Genomic DNA, 15,066 nt, shown 5'->3' with positions numbered 1-15,066 from the left:
CCTATGAAAAGGTAAATACACGAACACACACACACACAACACACCAAGAATTTCAGGAGACAATGTCCTTCCTTCACTTATTTATACTTCTGTTCAGATCTATTTTATTAACAAAAGGTGGGGTAGTGACTCACTAAATAATTTGGTGACACAACGAATGGGTTGTAGTCTGCAGTTTGGAAACACTCATCCAGAAGAACTGAAGAGGGAAATTTTCTAAAGAGATGTAATAGGATCACATGCAGCACAATAAACCAACCTAAGGTTAGAAATAAATTGGGGCCAATCCATTAATCAAAAGCACATCATTATGGACTCCCCACACCTGACTGTTCCTCTTATCCAAGATCTCTTTTTATTCCTCTCCTCCAGTAACACAGATCTGAGATCTATCAGTTTTCTTGTACCTCCATTTCTGTAACTCTCCCTATTCAAAATCATTTGCCAAATTTAAAACATTCTTCTCTGTAAACACTTACCAGCATCTCATTGTTTCTATTTCCATTGATTTTGCCATAGTTCAGACCCTTACCACCTTCTTTTTACCTTATATCATTACTATTCTTATTAGGATAATAAGATGTAATGGATGTCCGTGACAAATTTATTTTAAAAGAGAAGCAGCTAAAGAAAATAAATATCTAACACAATCTCATTAAGAGGTTATCCAGCTTCGTTTGCTGGTATAGGTACTTCCATTTGTATGCATCTCTATTATTTTCTCTATACTTGTCTGTATACAATTATATAACGAACCCAGCCTTATGCTTGCTTTTCAGAAAACACATTGTGAATTTCTGCTCCCAGTATTATGTGTTTGGCAAAATCATATTTAATAGCTGTAGGGCATTCCATGTATGGTATTTAATCTAAACCATTCTGTTGAGTTTGTGCAGTCATGTGCGTGAACCTCTCAGATCTGGGTCTGGCAGGGAGCACAATTTGCCAAGGACCCCCTGCTGGCCGTGCTTGCAAATCAATTCATCTCCTAGCTTGTTTGCAATCCCCCGCATTTCCCAGTCAATAACAAAGCCTCCGGAAATGTTCTTTTGGCAGCCCCATTTCTGGGAGACCTGGGATTCCTCTGATGAGTGACTCTGGCTTATGGGTCTCCCAGACCACTGGTGGAAGATTACCTAGAGCCAACACACAACTTTCCTTTCTTTTCTTTCCCTCGGGACCAGACTTGCACGGAGTCTGAAGGCTTCTCAGGCTTCTCCTAGCTCCTTTCCCATTTTCAAGGGCATTCTCTTTCCCCTGAGACATTTCTTATACACTTAATCCCATCTTGGCATGTTTCTCAGAGGACTGAAAGGAGCACAGACATTCAAGTTGTTCTCAGGTTTGTATTCTCTACAACTAAAACTCTTAATTGGTGAACTCTTAGCATATCATTCAAAGCACTGCCATTGCTCAGCAAATTAAGCCTGAGCACCTCCTCTCTCCACACTTGGCTCCAACCCATCTCCCCAGCCCCATCCAGTGCTCTTAGCCCAGGGCCTGCTGACCAATAGTCTTCTATTTTCTCCTGCCTCCTCCACCCCAACTCCCAAGAAAACATCTGTCTGGCTGATACCTCCTTCCTTCCTGATTTGTTAAAAAAATATTTATTTATTTATTATTTATTTATTTATTTATTTATTTATTTATTTATTTATGACAGAGAGAGAGAGGCAGAGACATAGGCAGAGGGAGAAGCAGACTCCCTGCGGGGAGCTTGATGTGAGACTGATCCCAGGACCTGGGTATCATGCCCTGCGCCAAAGGCAGATGCCCAACCACTGAGCCACCCAGGTGTCCCTCCTTCTGGATTTCTTCTTGACTTTCCCACCCTGGATGTTCTTTCTTCTCCATTTTTAAAGGGGCACAGAAAAAGTGTTTTCGGCAGTGTATTCACCCTTTTTGATATGTTATCAGAGAGGCTGTATAGTCCCGTGGTGAAGTGTACAATCTGTAATCAGACAGAACCTAGATTATCATTTAAAACACACACTCACACACATACAATTAGCTGAGATTGATATGTTTGGGCAACAGTGAGCTAAACAAAAGAAATCCAAGATTTTTTGTTTTGTGTTGTTTTTAATTGCAAGACTTCCCAGAGCCCTTCAAAGGTTCATACAGATTGTGACTTTCCAAGGCCAGTATTGATACTTTGCACAGCTTTTCTTGAATTTATTTGATCACAAAAATCCTTTAAAAACACCGCCAGACATTACTTTTTTTCTTGGAACATACTGGGAAAGGGTATAAGTAGCCCTAGATTTTACATGTGTGGTTTTTACAGTACTATATATATTCTCCAACGTGTTATAGTTATTTGCATATTTATCTTAACATGTTTTCCCACTTTAGCTTTAGCATGAGGCCTTGAAAATAAGGGGCACTTTCTCAGCTGAAAAATCACAGAATTTTAGTTAAGGTTCATGGATCGGAATAATATTTGGCAACTGGAGAAAGTTTGCCTCTACTTGCAGTGCTCTTCCACAGTCATTTTTATATCATAATATCCTGGGGCTACCGTTTCAGGCTGGAAAAAATGATCTTGATGTTGGACAAAAAGACTTGTTAACACGAGGCTAAGTACAAATGTCTCTACAAGTCACTTTATTGGTACAGCAATAAGTGGGTGTAAAGATAGAGGTTCATTTTAAGGGCAAGGAAGCAGGAGTCTGCAGACTCTGGGTCTTGGCCCGCCCTGGGCAGCGAGGAGGGCAGCCTGTGGCTTAGTTCTGATTGTTTTCGTTTCCAAGGCTGTGCTTGTCAAAGAGGTACTCGGCCAGGCCGGAATCCGGGGCCCCCATCTTAACCAGGTTTTGCACGTGATCACCCCAGTTTCTTTGATAGACTTCACCTGCTCATTCAGATAGTGCGTCTCCAGGAAGTCGCACAAATGGGGGTCGCCTTGGTCTGAGGCCAGAGTGTGCAATTCGAGCAACGACTGGTTCACATTCTTTCCAAGAGCAGCGCACACTCCATGGCCCTCAGGCCGCTCTCCCAGTCGTCCCGGTCCGGTTTCTTGACGTCCCGCAGGCAGATCCGGCCCCCCCCGCTGGTTCTGCAGGCGCATCAGCTTCTTCTCGGCGTGCTGGGCCTCCTCCCGGGCCTGGCGAAGGAAGTACCTGGCGAAGTTGTTGAGCGCCACGTCCTCTCGGTAGAAGTAATAGGCCATAGACAGGTACGCGTAGGCCGCGTACAGCTCCAGGTTGATCTGGCGGTTGACGGCGGCCTCGCAGTCGGGGTGGAAGTTCTGGCGCACCCGGGAGCCGGCGCGGGCGCGGGCGCAGGCGGGCGGGGCTGGGTCCCGGGAGGCGGCGGCCGCGGCCAGAGGGCGCAGGGGCGCGGGGGCGCGGGGACGCCAGGGGCGCCCGGAGGCCCGCAGCGGCGGGAGCGCGAAGCCCGGGCGCGCGCAGCGCAGGGACAGCAGCGAGGCGCGGATGTTGGGGAGGAGCCGGAAACAGGGCCGCATGGCTCGGCTCCTTGCGGGCGGGGGCAGCGGGCCAGGGCGGCACAGCGTGCGGCCGGCGCCGGAGCTTCGGGTCGGCCGGCGAGCGCGGCCCCAGGCGACGGCGACCGCGTCACACACACCCGGGGCGCTCCCGAGGCGCCGCGTTCCGGTCGGGGGGCGTGGGCGGCCGGGGCGCACCTTAGTGGCGGGCGGGCGGCGGCGGGCTTGTCTTCCGTGGGCCACCTTCCGGGCGGTTTTTCGTGCTTTCTTTCTTCCTTTTCTCACCCTTCCTTGGCGTGGGCGTGCGTTGTCGGTTGCGGCCTGTGGCTCACCTGCAGTGCGTTCTGCATCCCCGTTAACCCGGCGGTGCCCCGGCTCTGCCCGTTGGCCTTTGTGACTTACTAGTTCATCCGAAGTCAAAAGTGGCTGTCCCAAAAATAGGCGCTGGGACGGGCGGAAGGGAGGAGGCACCCGGCGACGCTGGCCCTCCCTCTGTGGGACGCTTTCTTTCCAAAGCTCAAGGCGCGCGCGTGGGGGGGGGGGGGGGCACAGAGCCTTGAAATAGGAATGAAACAAAATAGTCCCAGCCAAATGGATGCTTATAAATGGACTTTCTATTTATTTTAACAAGTGCAGGTACGGAAAGGACTGCTATACAAATTTTCAAGAGTCTGTAGTAAGAGTGCTTTTTTAAAAAAGTCATCTTATTTTTAAATATAAAATGCATCTTTACTTGCAAAATAAAACACTAGAAAAGTAGGAAGAAGATATAAACTAGTTTCTAAACATGAGGTTATTTATCTGGTTTTTGTTAACGCAGATACATAGAGTCTGAGCAGAGCTGTGGAGAAGTTGAATCACTATGTTGCACATCTGAAACTAATGTTACATTGTGTGTCAAGTAAAATGACTTTTTTTTTTTAAGGGCAAATGCCCAGCTTTTACTAACAGACTTGTAATGTTGAAGTTCCAATGCCCTTTTCTTAGCCTCAAGAAGATAAATTTTCTTAGCTAACATGCTAGGAAGTGCAACAATACCAGGTTGCATCCTAGGACAGCAAACTGGTTCTCTGCTTTCTCATTGATCGTTTCAATAATGAGATTATTTGAGGGTGTGATTATCTTTGTTGAGAAAGAGGTCAGATTCTAGTTTTTCTAGTGTATTTTCCAGGTGCCTTATTAAGTCTTGGCTTTTAAATCTTGCTGCTTCCTTTATGGCATGTATGAAATTTTTTCCCACATTTCTGGAGATCTGCTCACTCCTTCAAGAAATTTGAAAATTCTTTCATATTTTCATCAACACTGTCAAATTTCCCTTTTAATTAACTGATGCTTTAATTTCAGCATTGATTTCCATTGGTATTGCAGTTTTTTTCTGGCACTTCTCCCAACACAGACATTGCTATAAACTTGGAGTCAGCATCTTCAAGGACATAGCTGAGCTTGGCAGGTGGGATGCTCCCTGTGCTTCCTATTTCAACTGACAGGCAGTGCCAGGCTTGGCCTTCTCTTAGAGGGAGGATGAATTGGTGGATTCTCCAAAATGTTTCATTTGGCTTTCCTTCTCCAACAGCCAACTCCTCTGCTTTATCGGTCATCATTTCAGGGCTGGTCTTGGGCAGTCCCAGGAGTCATCTGCCAAAAGAAGTTTTTAAATAAAAAATAAATAAATAAAATAGTCTGAAAAAATAAATTTAAAATGGTATTTGGTTTTAAAAGAATGTTGTAACTGTTATAGTGTATTGAAAAATGAGGATTACTCAACAGAAGAAAATTCAGGAATTTCTCTACTCATACCATGGTTAAATGTTGATAATAATTCTCACAGATTAAAAAAAAATCACAGAAGCTCAAAAGTAAATATATACCTTTGCAATAGCTTTCGAGAGGGTATAATTGACATAAAATAAACTGCAGATACTTAAAATGTACAACTTGATAGAGTTGGATGTAGGTATATATCTGTGAAATCATTGCTAAATCCAGATAATAAACATTTCATCACCTCTCAAAGTTCCCTCATGTTCTTTTATATTTTATAATCACTCCCTCCTGCCACTTTTCTGCCCCACATTATCCCAGGCATCCATCGATCTGCTTTTCCTCACTATGTAGGTTAGTTGCATTCTTTCTAGAATTTCATATAAACGATTGGTGTGAAGTTCCCCTTTCGCATGGTTCTTTTGCTCAGCACGGTGGTTTTGCGATCTACCCATGTTGTAGTGTGTATGAATAGTTTTTTGTTGTTGCATAGTTCTTCCATTGTGTAGATATACCACAATTGGTTTAACCTTTTCCCATCTCATGAACATTTTTGCTTGTTTACAGTTTTTGGCTGTTGAAACAAAGCTGTTATGAACATTTCTCTCCAAGCCTTGTATGGCTGTATATGCTTATTTTTCTTAGGTGAACACTTTATATGGAATGGCTGGACCATATGGTTAAGGCATATGTTTAACTTTTTAAGAAACTTCAAATTGTTTTTTCCAATGGTTGTACCATTTACATTCCATCAGCACTATGTGAGACTTCAAATTCCTTACATCCTTACAACCACTGGTACTGTCACTTATTCTTGTTAATTTAAAAACTTAAAATTTAGGCCATTCTGGTAGATGTAATACTGCATTTCTTTGTATTTTTAATTTGAATTCCTGTCATAGTTAATGATGCTGAGTACATTTTCTCATACTTCTTTGCCAGCCATGTATCTTGGGTGAAGCGTGCAAATCTTCTGCCCATTTTAACATCCTGGGCCATTTCTCTTCTTATGGTTTATTTGATATCTTTTGGTTGATATCTGAGTCCTCTGATCTTATTGCTGCTTATATTCAAGGCCTTCTTTCTGTTATCAGCATATTACTTCTCCGTATCACTTCCTAGATTCCTTGTGCAAGTCAGACTACATTCCTAGGTCAGTTTCCTCAGCTGTAAATTCCAGATCCTACTTATTTCCATTGGGTCACTGAAAGGATTCAATAAATAATTATGCAGAGGATTTGTCACAGAGCTTGGCACAGAATAAGCACTCAGGATATTCTTTAATAGTTCTTATTGATAGTTTCTATTTAATTATTCAAGACCATTTATTTTATATTATTCAGTAAGCAATAATAATTATTATATATGGAAAAACCTTATACAGCTTACACAGTATGCTTATATGCATTATACTATTATCATGTAGGGATAGTGAGGTCAAATTTCTTTTATAATATGGGCATATCAAACTTGTAGTTTGGTAGTAAGCTCTTTGGTCTCAAATGAGCTTCTTAAAGTGTACCGTAGATAGAGGTGGATGCCTAAGGTCTAGTTTCACTTAGTCTCTGCTAGCAGAATGCGATGGATATTCACCAAGAAATTTCCTACTCATTTTTGCTTTTCTCTATCCATCTTTGCTTTTATTTTCTCTAAACTTTTGCAACTCCTAAAACATAGTTCCCTAAAGAGAGGATCTGAAAATGATTCTTTAGTATTAAATGCCAACTGCTGCTACTAGTGTTTTAGTAGAAATGATGCTTTTCATATAAATGCTTATCCCCAAGGTAAAAAAAACCATAGCTATAAAACAAATGAGGACGTGAAATGTAATGCAAAACAACATCATAAAACACAATACACACTGAATATTCCATGCTAATCTGTCAAAAATGTTTCCTGTTCCTTACAAAGTTTGTCATGTGTTTCACTAGATGTTGAAAATACAAGGATTTTTTTTTTTTTTTTAAATTTAGGGACATTTGATTTCCAGTGTTCATAGTAAACAATGTTATACCAAAAGTACAAACCTAGACCATGGCCCACCATTCTTCGCAAGCCATTTCTTTCTCAGTTTTTTTTTTTTTTTTTTTAAGATTTATTTATTTATTCACAGAGACAGAGAGAGAGACACACAGGCAGAGGGAGAAGCAGGCTTCATGCAGGGAACCTGATGTGGAACTCGATCGGGGGTCTCCGGGATCACGCCCAGGACTAAAGGCGGCGCTAAATTGCTGAGCCACCAGGGCTGTCTTCTTCCTCAGTTTTAATGGGCTTCTTCTCTTCCTTGAACAGCCCTCTAAGCCTTGGAGATTCTCTGGTGCTCCCTTTACTTCTCCTTTGTCCTGTCCTCCCTTCTTTTACTTCTTCACGAAGTACATCTCATCTTTTTAGGTCCCATCAAATATGTTATTTTCTCTCTAAGGTCTTAGATAAGTTCATTTGGAATGAATCACTACTTTGTTGTTATTGTTGAAGACTTTGTTTATACTGAGAGTATATCATATCATGTTATAATTTCTTGTATATGGGCACATGCCTGTGTATACTTAAATGTGTGTTGGTGTGTGTGTGTCCTTACAGGCACAGCTTATCATCCTACTTATTTTTTTTATTGAAGTATAGTTGACCCACTAGGTGTACACCATAGTGATTCCATAAGTCTCTAAGTTGTGCTATGCTCATCATAAGTGTAGCTGCTGTCTGTCACCATACAAACCCTTACAATACCATTGACTATATTCCCTGTGATGTACCTTTCCTCCCTGTGACTTATTCATTCCATAATTGGGATCCTGGAGCTCCCACTCCCCTTCATGCATTTTGTCCATCCCCCTCCCCCACTGGCAACCCATCTCATTTTTAAATTCCTAGTCCTATGCTTCTATCCCCAGATAAATGGGGATAGGAAAATTATTTCACATAGGGTATCAGCTTAGCCAAGTGCACATTTATAAGGTATACTAGGAGACGGCTTTGCTGTAAGTTATTTGAAAAGCTCTGTACTTTGCTGGTTTCAGACTTCTAAAAAATATTTATTTATTCATGAGAGACACAGAGGGAGAGAGGCAGAGATACAGGCAGAGGGAGAAGCAGGCTCCCTGCGGGGAGCCCTATGTGGGACTCCATCCCAGGACCCTGGGATCATGCCCTGAGCCAAAGGCAGAAGCTCAACCACTGAGCCACTCAGGCACACCTGTTTTCAGACTTAAAAGGAATAACAATATCCTCCATTTTATGCTTTATAGATTTATTGGATGAAGTATTTGTTTTCTATGTAAAAATGCTTTGCCAATTGGAAATTTAAGGACTATATGAAAATGGGTTGTAATCCAATGAATAATGTTTCGATATATGTAATATATAGATCATGTTTTTATATTATTTTCTGTAGAGCATTTTATTTTAAATACAAGATATTTTAGAATTTACCTACCTTGGAAAGTATATCAACAACATTTCCATTTTTATGTTAATAGATGGGAGCAGTCATAATAATAAGAAAAAGGAAAGTTGAAAAGTACTTCTACCCCTTTATACTTGTATTTGTGATGAAGACATTTTTTCTCCTTTTCTCATCTCTTTCTATTCTCTCTTTTACATTCAAACATAGTTAGTCATGGTTTAGCATTTCTTCATCTTTATTACTGATCCTGGCCCTTTCAAAATTTCTTGCTGTTAGAAGCCTGAAATGCGACAAAGCTAGAGTGAATAGAAGTCCATTGATCACTGCAATATGAATTATGGATTGTGCAACTGCTATTAATGGAGTATCTGAGGGGTTTTTTTTTTCCCCTGAGGGTTTTATAAAGAGGAGTAAAGGATTTTGTCTTGAGAAAAGGAGATGTATTGCTATTCTGTATTTTATCACTAGGAAATCTCTCAAAATTCTAAAGGGAGTGCTTGGACTTAGTGCTGGAGCACTTTCTTTACTTCACTCTCAGATCCATTCAAAATGGGGAACCTCCAGGTCACTTCATAAATGAGTCAGAATTGAACTCTCAAGCCTTCTGCCTCTAAAACTAGAAGAGGTCTAGTAAAACTCTGTTTTATTAATTTTGCTCTTTTTTTTTTAAATCTGTGGTCAAAAGTGCAAGGTACGGTAACTCCTACTCTACCTTCAGGACATGTCTGGCGTGCCACAAATCATTAGACTCCTAAAACCGTACTAATGTTTTAGCCACTGGATTTCTAGTTATAATTCTTCTATTCCTTAGCAAGGCCAGTATTTCCCGTCTTGGGCCATGCTCAGATTTGAACCTAACTGTTGATATAGTGGTATAATGGGACGAATAGCATCCTATTAAAATTCTTGTCCACCAAGGATCTGTGCATAGGCCTTATTGGAAACAGGGTCTTTGCGGATATAACCAAGTTAAAATGAGATTGTCCTGGTTGAAGGTCTGTGTTGTTTCAGTTACTGGTGTCCTCATAAGAAGAGGAAAATTTATATAGATGCAGTCCACATGAGGGAAGTCTGTGTGAAGTTAGAGGCAGCTCAGGTTGCTCTCAGAATCTAGGACAAGGATTTGCAAGCTTTTCTAGAGAAAGCCAGATCAATATTTTAAGCTTGTGGGCCATAAGGTCCCTGTAGCATCTCTTCAACTTTGCTATTATAGTGTATTGCAAGCAGTCATAGACTATATGTAATGAGTAAGCATGGTTGTGTTTTTAATAAGACTTTATTTATAAAGCTAGTAGTGGATCAGTCTTGGCCCTAATTGTGAAGTTTGCTGACTCCTGCTCTAGGAGATGAGGAACTCTTTATATGCTGCCATGTAGTAGTTCTGAGTACTCATTCCATTAGTCTGGTAATGAATCCTGTCAGGTTCTTCCTTTTCTTTTTTCTTTTTTTTCTTTTTCTTTCTTGTCTTTCTTTCTTTCTTTCTTATTCTTTCTTTCTTTCTTTCTTTCTTCTTTCTTTTCTTTTCTTTTCTTGTTCTTTCTTTCTCGATTTCTCTTCTCTTTCTCTTTCTCTTTCTCTTTCTCTTTTCTCTTTCTCTTTCTCTTTCTCTTTCTCTTTCTTTCTCTTCTCTTTCATCAGCAGTGCTCAGCCAAAGCCAAATCAATTCACACATTTTCACCACAGCCTCAATCAAGAAAGATCTGCGCCAGTGAGGTTATCTCCTTCCACCTCTGTCTATCCCCAATTACACAGGTAGAATTCTAGCAAGTGCAATGCTTATGGCATCCTAGGAATCAGTGCTGTGGAAGGTGGGTGTCAGACATCTTTTGTTACTTGTCCAGCAAGTGATCTACTTCCTGAATCACATCTTAGATTTGCTTCTTAGGGACGTTTTCAATAAAAACTTTTATAGGTTGGATTTCTAAGCAAACTTTCAGAAAAGGTCTCATTTGCAAGTGATTTATCAAATGCTGTGGGTGGGGGGGGGAGTAGTGGGGGGACAATGAAAGAGTGTGATTCAGTAAAATTCCATGCAGAGTAGGCTAGCTTCATGGGCTTGGGCAATCATGTAGCATCCCACACTGAGACAAGCCCTGGGCTTGGTTTAGTGCTCTGCCGATGATGTCTTGAAAGTCATAATAATCTTATTTTTGAACCTGTATTTTCTAAGTACAGTCTGGGGTCGGAGGCAGTGGAGTACGCACATGAGCAGACAAGTGCTTTTTGTGTATTTGTCATTCCTTGCCTCCCTGTGGGCATATAGTGTTCACAGCACTCCCAGAGCCTGAGCATGGGATTTTGGTGGAGCCGTAGTGAATGTCAAGGCAGCGCCCCTGAATGCAAGTACAAAGTAAGTGTGTTGTATCTGTGACGAGGGAAGCTAGTGTGCCTGCAGGCCTCAGAGCTGCCTTTTTCCTTTGAAACAGAATTTGCTTGGAATGCAGAAAGAAGTCCGTGGCATTCCCAGGGACATGAGGACCAAAGAGACTCAGCAGATCTTCTCTTACTAGTGTTATACTTCCCTGTGTCAGGTGGTCATTTCTGCTGAAAGTGATGACATAGTAGAAAAAGGGGCAATGAAACAACCCATAGTTCACTTTCCTTTCGATCCTTCTTAATCAGTAAACCAAAGACGGCATGTTGGGTCGAATGTGTGCCCATCAAGAAATGAAATAAAAACAGTTCAGTCCCGGGACACCTTGGTGACTTAGCAGTTGAGCATCTACCTTCAGCTCAAGTCATGATCCTTGGGTCCTGGAATCTAGTCTTGCATCAGGCTCCCCATGGGGAACCTGCTTCTCCCTCTGCCTGTGTCTCTGCCTCTCTCTGTGTGTCTCTCATAAATAAAGAAATAAAATCTTAAAAAAAAATTCAGTCCCTTTTGTGTAGCATTTCCACTGTTCTGGTAACAATGAAATATGTGCATGGACAAGCTAAAACAAATGAATTGTATAATTTCAGTGATCCTTTATATAAGTTAATAGCTCTATTTATATTTAAATCAGTCATGGCATGAGCTAAACATGAACAGTGAAATCCAGGCTGATAATTTAAAATGTTAAGGTTTAATAAATAAATAAATAAATAAATAAATAAATGAATGAATGAATGAATTGAATGAATGTTAAGGTTTTTTCCCCCCTCTAAAATTACATTAAAACACCATGACAAGTCAGGAGACCACAGAAGAAAGTAAAATATTTTTTAAAAGGTTTTTTATTTTATTTTATTTTTTTATTCATGAAAGACATAGAGAGAGGCATACACATAGGCAGAGGGAAAGCAAGTTCCCCGTGGGGAGCCCGATGTGGGACTGGATCCCAGGGACCCCAGGATCACAGTCTGAGCCAAAGGCAGATGCTCAACCACTGAGCCACCCAGGCGTCCTTCTCTTGGTACCTTTGATGGCATTTTTCCCCCTTCATTTTGATCTAGATGCACTAATCTTTTCACTTCACCATGGGGCCTGAATATGGGATAACTTGCACTGATCCCACAGGGGACTTCTGGAGCATGGACATACCTTGGAAATTGAGCTGGGGCAGGGAGCTGGGCTTTTATAGTTCTGCACCAGCCAGCCCACAGCTCTCAGGGCTGCTCTGGGGAGATGTAATCACTCAGGCTCCCTGCTTGTCTGCATGTTCTGACAAAGCAGTTGCAGGACTGACCACCATGGTCCCAATAGTGTTACAGCTTCTCTTAGAAGAAGAAACACACAGAAGGTGGGGGTGGGGTGGTCCCCAAATGGTGAAAGGCTTCCCAGGGAATCTTGGGCAAGATACCAACAACTCCTACCTGGTCATCTGGCCTAATGTCTTACTGTGATCAGTGCAGGACCTAGGAGAAAATAGATGGCACACTTAAAAATCAGAATAATTCTAGATAGTTCAGTACTCCTGTGGCTGGTCTCAGGAGTGGTTCTCAGAACCGCAGGGAGAGTAAGCTATTCTTACAACCACCTAGAAGGGTACAATGACAGCTGGAAGGACATAGCAGGTCTCAGGGAACCTGGAAGGGAGGAGTCCAGGGGATTAAATACCTGGCCCTCATTCTCTTCCTTCCCTTGCCTCCCTTGCTAGTGCTCTGCATAGGTTGGACCTAACAGAAAGCCAGAAGCTAGGGAACTCATTGTTCTGGTGCATTCACACTGACCTCTGGGGAGGAGGACAGAGCCAGAAAAGTTAGATCTGTAGCAGCAGATGTAAGACATCAGAGGGCTTCATGCTCTTCCAGTGTCCTGTGCCTAGATTAGCCAAATGTAAATGTGATTAACTCATTCCCTTGCTTAAACCTTGGAATAGTCCCACTTTAAACTACAGCCTTGTGAAATATATTCTCCCTTGCTTCCTGCGACTATTCTTTCATGACTTCTAGCACCCTATAGTCTCTCTAAACCCCCAATATGCTTCCGTCTTTATGAATTTTCCTTTAGAGCCTGGAACGTTCCATTTGTTCCTTTCCCACAGGCCTTTATGTGCCGCATACACTACTTATAATGGTGTCCCACTCAGAACTACCCACAGGGGAGTGTGGGCAGAGAGTTATTCAAGCCCTTTACCTTTAGCATGAGACTATGACCACTGGTTAACTCTCTACCTCTGTTCACATGTGAGTATACATCCAGGCAATCTTGCTGGTAGAAAAATAATCCCTCACTGGCAAATTAACATTGATCTTCTCTGAGCATGGTAACTCTTGTCTCTGAGCTTGCCTTGTTAGGGTTTTTGGAAACTGGAGTTGTTATGAAAGATATTGGTTCTTATGAACATGAAGCATTTAGCTAGGGCATCTCTTCTACTCATTCTGTGGGGATCCTGAGAGGACACTTGATATCACCATGCCAGAAAACTGTGGCTTCTATCCAAAGTCTTTCTGAGTGGCATGGTGCCAGGCTTATTGATATGAATGTTTAATGGAACTCAAGAAGACCCTTTGGTGGTTGCTACAATGAATATACAAGTTAATATGAATCTGTGTTTTGACAGCTCCTCTGGTGTGCCTGCTTTTCCCCAGCCCTGCAGTTGTCTACCACCCCCTCTCTTTTTTGTATCTCTGTCAGCTCACTCACTTCCATTATTCTTTGATCACACTTTACATGGTCCTTGGAGGCCTCTGGGGAGTCCCATACTCTTCTACTTACCCTGTCATGAGACAGAATTAGAGTGATTTATTTACTGTTTTATTCCACTAAACTGAAAAATTCTTGTTGTCAGGGAATGTCCATCCTTTTTACTCTTGTGTGTCTAGCACATAGATGGCACCTGATCCAATGCATGAAACAAACACTGTTAATAAAGTGAATTAGGGGGACACACCTAGGTGGCTCAGTAGTTGAGCATCTGCCTTTGGCTCAGGGCATGATCCTGGGGTCCTGGGATCAGGCTCCTCGCAGGCTGCTTCTCCCTCTGCCTCTGTCTCTGCCTCTCTCTCTCTCTCTGTGTCTCTTATGAATAAATAATTAAAATCTTAAAAAAAATAAAGTGGGTGAGGGACTAAAATTCTCTCAAGTCCCCAAACTTTCTGGTTCTGAATAACACTTAAGCAACATTTTTAAGGGGAGTTGTGGTCAGTTTAATGGGTTGGTTGTTGTGTACTTGATGGCTTATTTTTCTCTATCTTTGCTACTAGTGGAGCCAGTAAACCAAATATATTAATTTTGAGCCTTATAGTCTTAAAGGTGAATGAACAGTCATCTTGAATTCAATTTGATTTGATTTGATTCAATTCCAATATATATTTTGAGCACCTGATGCTGGATGATGCTTAATTCTGCTATTTTAAACAATTCCATAATTTAGTGAAATAGCATTTAAATACAAGTTCTAACCTTCTCCAGTAATCACAATGAAGAAGGTAGAAGTCACTGAGTACTTGTGTATACTAAGCATCATACAAAGTATTCTGAGTATCCTGTCACTGAATTTTCACAAAAACTTGGGGCAGTAATCATAGTAATCACATTGTACTGTGAAAGAGTAAAGGACACCTAGATTTTAGGGCCTGTGTGGATTCAAAATCAAGTGGAGAGCCGCATTCCATCATAGAAGGTTGAATCCAATCACAAACCAAGTGTAGGAGGATCAGTGTCTGCCTTGTACAGAGGTTAGATTTTTCTTAAAAGAAGTTGGGCGATGATGAGGGCACCTGGGTGGCTCAGTAGGATAAGTATCCCACCCTTGATTTCAGCTCATGGCATGGTCTCAGGATTCTGAGATGGGCCCAAGTCGGGCTCTGTGCTCTGCGCTGAATGTGGAGCTTGCTTGGGATTCTCTCTCTCCCTGAGGAAAAAAGAGAAAATAAAAAAGGGGAAAGAAATTGGGCGATGAGGATTCTATGCAGAAAAAACATCATGGGAAGTTCCCAAATGCATTTATTTGGAGCAGAGAGACTGCAGGCAAAACTTCTTTGGCATTGATTGCAGTATGGACAATTGTCTCTTAGGAGAGAATTGATT

General features: G+C 41.8%; 1 pseudogene; it reads right to left on the bottom strand.

The window, feature by feature from the left end:
* Positions 1–2,623: 2,623 nt before the first annotated feature.
* On the bottom strand, positions 2,624–3,554 carry LOC119878684 (annotated as a pseudogene).
* Positions 3,555–15,066: the final 11,512 nt, after the last annotated feature.

This window comes from Canis lupus, unplaced genomic scaffold (assembly GCF_011100685.1).
Source record: "Canis lupus familiaris isolate Mischka breed German Shepherd unplaced genomic scaffold, alternate assembly UU_Cfam_GSD_1.0 chrUn_S1824H2021, whole genome shotgun sequence".
In the NCBI taxonomy this organism is placed as follows: Eukaryota; Metazoa; Chordata; class Mammalia; order Carnivora; family Canidae; genus Canis; species Canis lupus.
The sequence above is the reverse complement of the archived record's forward strand: the minus strand, read 5'-3'. Positions and strand labels throughout refer to the sequence as shown.